Source organism: Kogia breviceps, chromosome 10 (genome assembly GCF_026419965.1).
Source record: "Kogia breviceps isolate mKogBre1 chromosome 10, mKogBre1 haplotype 1, whole genome shotgun sequence".
NCBI lineage: Eukaryota > Metazoa > Chordata > Mammalia > Artiodactyla > Physeteridae > Kogia > Kogia breviceps.
In genome coordinates, this window is record NC_081319.1 from 49,786,335 (window position 1) to 49,792,180 (window position 5,846).

Consider the following 5,846-nt stretch of genomic DNA (forward strand, 5'->3'; position numbering starts at 1 on the left):
TGAATCTGTCATTGAGGGTGGGCAGGGAGGATCACCTTTCTTTACTTTCTGATGCTGGAGTCCCACTCTGCTGGGTTGACAGGAAATTTACCTTGGGTGTTACTGTGGGCATCTTTCTACCCCGGGGTCGTGCAAAGGTCCTGGCGTCATTTATAGAGATAAAGCAAAGGGGAGGCCTCTCCAGTCATGAGCCATGGGTCTACTGTACATTGGTTGATGCTGAGACCACCCATTGTCCCAGCCCATCAGGCCTATTCAAGTTCAGCTTGAAGCACCAAAATCTTTGGTGAGGCCGGGGGCTTTGGGTCATTTGTCTAGCCCCCCAACCACAGTGTCCCCTTGAGGTCTTGTGACCCCCTGTAGAGCTGTCCCCAAGACTCATGGACTCACCGATCTTCCCAACTCTGTCCTGCACTCTGTCCTTGCCAGCACAGCTGCTCCTCTCTGGACTCTGCCTCTGGGACACCTAGTATTTCCTCATCAGGGAGCCATCGCAGGGAACAGGAGAAGGCCAAGCTTCAGACCTCAAGTTGCTTCTGCATCCTGCTCTGCAAAAAAAACACCCTGAGGCAAAGAATTACAAAGGCTACTTGCATGAACCCCAAGATGAATACAAACAGCACCTAGTAAAACATGGGTTAATATCTCCAAAAAAAAAAAAAAAAAAAAGTATTCTGCCCAATGTTTACAATACCCTAATGGCCTGTTTTGCTTATAATGTTTCAGAGTTCTCTGTCACTCACTTTCCAGAACATTCTGTGTCCCTCTGGTATGCTGTGATTTCTCTGGCATGATCAGGATGATCATAGCGGGGACTTCGTGAGTATTTTTACCTGGAAATAGTCACTTTCTGTACTAGTTTGAGCAGAAGACCACATCCTCACAACACCATCTATCGTATCTGGGGCAGCTGTCCTCAGAGGCATTGTTGCTTAGTTACCCACCCTTACTCTCATGCTTGCTGTAAGATTTTGGGGGAGAGCTGGAATATTGTCTCCCTATGGTGTTTTTTTTTTTAATTAATTAATTAATTTGTTTTTGGCTGTGGTGGGTCTTTTTTTTTTTTTTTTTTTTTTTTGCGGTATGCGGGCCTCTCACTGTTGTGGCCTCTCCCGCTGCGGAGCACAGGCTCCGGACGCGCAGGCGCAGCGGCCATGGCTCATGGGCCCAGCCGCTCCGCGGCATGTGAGATCCTCCCAGACCGGGGCACGAACCTACGTCCCCTGCATCGGCAGGCGGACTCTCAACCACTGCGCCACCAGGGAAGCCCCTGTGGTGGGTCTTGGTTGCTGCGCACGGGCTTTCTCTAGTTGCGGCGGGCGGGGGCTACTCTTCGTTACAGTGCGTGGGCTTCTCACTGCGGTGGTTTCTCTTGTTGTGAAGCAGGGGCTCTAGGTGTGCGGGCTTCAGTAGTTGTAGCATGCAGGCTCAGTAGCTGTGGCTCGCGGGCTCTAAAGTGCAGGCTCAGTAGTTGTGGTGCATGCGCTTACTCGCTCTGCAGCACGTGGGATCTTCCCGGACCAGGGCTCGAACCCATGTCCCCTGCATTGGCAGGTGGATTCTTAACCACTGCACCACCAGGGAAGGCCTCCCTATGGTGTTTAAACACTGAGATGAGCATTAATTACACGGAGAGGTTTGCTCTGATGTACTGGAAAGAGGACTGGAAAAGGCAAGAAGGGGCCTCTGGAATAATTTGGCAGTTGTAGATATTTGTTCTGGGCTGAGGACAGCCCTGCCTGAGAGATCACATTCGAAGGGTGAGGCAATGCTGTAGTCCCAGGGGCATCCAGGTAAGGCTCTCATTCCCTGTCCTCACTTCCTGGCCTTGCAAAGTCATCGGATGGAGGAAAGATGGGGGCGACCACATACAGTGCTGCCTTCCATGATGAGCTGGCACATTCCGGCACTGGTTCTGGCTGGTTTGATGTCTTATGCACCCTGGCAATGGAAAGGAATAAATTGCTCTACTTCAGATTGAACTGAGGTTTGGTGGAGGTTTTCCTCATCATGCTCATTACCAGGAAGAGAAAAGTCTTAACAGTTAAACAAGAGTGAGCAGGTGGGAGAAAGAATTAAAGGCCGAGTGAAGCTTTGACTCTTTTGAACCTTTTTGGGGTGAGATTTTGCTTGTGTCTTCAGGCTCCACGGGCTGGCACATCACCAAGGAGCCAGCAGGTGGCGTTGCCAGCAACCTCACGTTTGAGACTCTCCCGGTGAGGCAGGATTATTGGGAAATCGGTTCTTGTCTCCAGGGCACTGCGGTCTGGCCAGGGAGCCAGCTTGGCTCTGATCAGGGAGTGACCTGAGTTTCACAAGATGCAGCAATGCCTGGGCCTGGCGCCTGCTTCCTGACCCCGTACCCGAGGGATTAGAGTTGTATTGACTTCCGATAAATGCTTTCCTCCACAGTCTGGGTTTGGTATCTTTCTCATTTTCTGCCCTGCTGGGTTTAGTCTCTCAAAATGGGATATTTCTGTCAGACAAGATAAAAATTGTGTCACTGTAACAAGATGTTCTTGCTCATGGCAATGAAAAGCTTCATGGATAAGCTCTAAAGTGTGCAGCCCTGCCCCTGATCCTCATCTAGTTTCCTTGACTCAGCTTCGTCCCATCACAGAGGTCAGGGGGCAGGGAGTGTGGATGGACCAGGCCCAGGGACGGGCTGGAGCTTAGACAGGGGCTGGGGAAGGGGATGAGCTGAGGCTGTTGGGCGGTCAGAGGACCGGGGTTGAAGGATGGGGCGAGGCTGTGGGAGGGGCTTATGCACACACTTTGCAAACTGTGAAAAGGTGCTTTGACACTTTGACAGGTGCATGTTGCTATAGATGCCATAAAAGACTGGACACAAATGTCCTAAAGATTAGAAGAACCTTGTCAGATGGCTGCTTTGAGATGTCCTGATTCCTCCGATGGGTGGCTTCTGCCTATGGGAACATCTCTCCCAGGATGAACCAGGACACGAGCTGAGTGGTGTCTGCAGGAATGGAATCTCTGACAGATGGTGGGTGGGACCTGGAGCCAGCTGGGGGCCTGTGGGCACACTTGAGGGTGCAAAGCAGTCTGGGTTCATTTCTGCCCAAATCTTAGTCTGTGAGAAAAAGAAAGTTTGTTAGGGTTTGAATGTCAGTCCTGGGGACAACCAACTCTCTTTCTCAACAGCTAACAGACCGAATTCCTGACTTAGAGAAGCAATAAATGCTTCTAGCTGCTTTGCCCAAGCTTGCCCTGAACCAGCTGTCACGAAGAGGAGATAACGTCTCAGACTGAAATGTTCAAATTGTACATTTTTTTTTTCTAATAACAGAGTTGCTGACAGTTGTGAGGCCTATACCATTTTACCCTACTAAAATAGTTAAGGTCAGCCAACATTTTAAAATCAGAGAGTTAAGTTGTATTAAATATGCCCAAGACACACTGTTGGTTATAGCTTCAGAAATTTGAGTTTTCGTATATTGAAGAAGGTCAATTTGTTATAAAAGAAATTCTCTTATTATATAATGAAAACATGTTTTTATCCCTGCATATTGCAAAGCCCGAGAAATCTTTAGGTTTGGAAGGTGTGTGTATGTATCTGTGTATGTATAAGAGAGTCTAAATTTTGGGGACTTCTTTCAATGTGTACTTTTCTAGAGCAGTTTGCTTGCCAGGATTAGATGAAAGCCTCTTAGAACCTCTAGAATGCTGCTAACTTCCAGGAAAATGTATTGTTTCTTCTAGAAGGTTAGGGAGAGTTAGGCCAGGTCAAATACATAGGAGGAAGGTGTGCATATTATCTTACCCAGAGCTCTGCCTTTTCCACAGTTGTCCCAAGCACTGTCCTGCCCTTCCTTCCATGAGAGGAGAGAAATGTTCCCCTACTTTAGTTTCATTGGTGTCCATGACTGTCCACGAATTGACCAGTCTCCTTGACAAAATTCCCTGAATTTTTTTGGGGGAAGAGAAATGTGCTGAGTGTATCAGTTAGCTGTTACTGTGTAACAAGCAAGCACACAAAAAAATCTCCATGGCTTACAACAAAAAGCAGTTATTTAGTTCCTGCATGTGCAGGTCAGCTATATGCCTCTCAATCTCAGCTGGACAGTTCACGCATCCCGAGTTGGCTGGGGGTTGACTGATCTAAGTGGGGTGTGGCTGAGCCCTTCTGCTTTGACTGCAGTGTCTGGGGAAGCTCCACTTCTCCCTGCAAGGCTGAGGGCCTCTTGGGCAGTTTGTCTCATCCAGCCACCCACCCAGGGCGTGTCTTTACTATGGCAGTGGCAGAAGTACAGGAGGGAAGGTCCCACTGCAAACGCCAACTTGGCGTTACATCTGCTTAGATCCTGTTGGATCTTAGTAAGTTTTATAGTTGATCCTGAAGTCAAGGGCCAGGGGAAGTACTCTCATTCATGCTTACATGGTTGACCTGCAAAGTCACTTGGGAAGGGAAATGGATATAGTGAGGGGTAAAAAGTTGGCGCCCTGATGTAATCTACCATAGTGTATGAAACACTTCTCTGAAATGCTCAGAAAACAGGGATGCTCTTTGCTACCTTTAGCCTGGCACTCATGTCTAAAGGGACGCTTTCCTTCACCATCCTCTCTAACTTCTTACAGCCCTCTCCTACTGCCTCCCAGATGACACATCTTAAACACGTCCACAGGGACTTCCTTGGTGGCAGAGTGGTTAAGAATCCACCTGCCAATGCAGGGTTTGAGCCCTGCCGCGGAGCAACTAAGCCCGCGAGCCACAACTACTGAGCCCGTGTGCCACAACTACTGAAGCCCACGTGCCCAGAGCCCGTGCTCCACAACGAGAAGCCACCGCAATGAGAAGCCCGCACACCGCAACGAAGAGCAGCCCCCGCTCGCCACAACCGGAGAAAGCCCGTGCACAGCAAAGAAGACCCAATGCAGCCAGAAATAGATAAATAAATAAAATTTAAAACAAAGAAACAAACATGTCCACTGTTGCCTGGGGAGCCCTCTCTAGTTTTTGTCTGCCTCTAAGCCCTACCCAGTTTCACAGTGGAATTCAGGGTCTGCCTCTTCCAAGCAGCTCCACCCTTGGCAGACTGCCTCTCCGAACTTATATTATCACTCACCTTTCTTGGCTGCTGATCTGGGTTTGGAGATCTTGGAGGGTTGCACAGATTTACTGCACCTCTGAAGCTCCATCATCCAGCCTGCATGGTGCCTAGCATGCAGTAGGTGTGCTCAGTAAATATATTGTTTTTGGCCAGGAGCTGGGAATGGAAAAGCAAAGAAAAGTCAGTCCTCCAAACGCTAGGGGGTGGGGGGAGCCAGGGCTTCCACCTCAGGCAGCCGTCAGGGCTCCCTGTCCCCTCGGTTCTCACACTGCAGTTGGGATGAGGCTGAGACAGGGCAAGTCACTGGCTCATTTCAAGTCCTCGCACCACCCTGGGTACCTCAGATCCATCTTCTGATTCAATGCCTGAGTCTCAGCCTCACTGAGCTCCCTCCGTTGGTTCACTCAGGGCTGATTAGGTGATGGGTAGTGAAATGTGCATTATGAGTTGAAAAACCATCTTCTCATAGTGTCGTTCCATCCTGTGGGTCTCATCTCAGGAGGATTTTTTCCCCTGTTGCTCCCTCCCCTGGAATGCCTTTACCCTACAACCGTAGTTTACAATAAGGTTCCCTCTTTGTGCTATACAGTTCTATGGGGCGTGACAAATGCATAAAGACATTTACCATCACGGTTTCATACAGAAAGATTTCACCAGCCCTAACATCTCCTTTGCTTCACCTGTTTATGCCTCCCACTCTCTCCCCCAAACCCCCTTGTTCTGTTTTGATAAATGAATTAGGAAAGGCGAGATACTATTCCATGACCCTGGAATATT

At 49.1% G+C, this 5,846-nt stretch overlaps 1 long non-coding RNA gene across 2 annotated transcripts; it reads right to left on the reverse strand.

Moving 5' to 3' along the window:
* Positions 1-478: 478 nt before the first annotated feature.
* Positions 479-5,176, reverse strand: LOC136794920 (uncharacterized). 2 transcript variants are annotated; one of them, XR_010842384.1, is made up of 3 exons: positions 5,085-5,176; positions 2,874-3,091; positions 479-548 (listed from the first exon to the last, which is right to left on the reverse strand). It is a non-coding gene; the product is annotated as an uncharacterized lncRNA (long non-coding RNA). The 2 variants fall into 2 exon arrangements; XR_010842385.1 differs by lacking the exon at positions 5,085-5,176 and adding an exon at positions 3,782-3,815.
* Between the last annotated feature and the right edge of the window lie 670 nt (positions 5,177-5,846).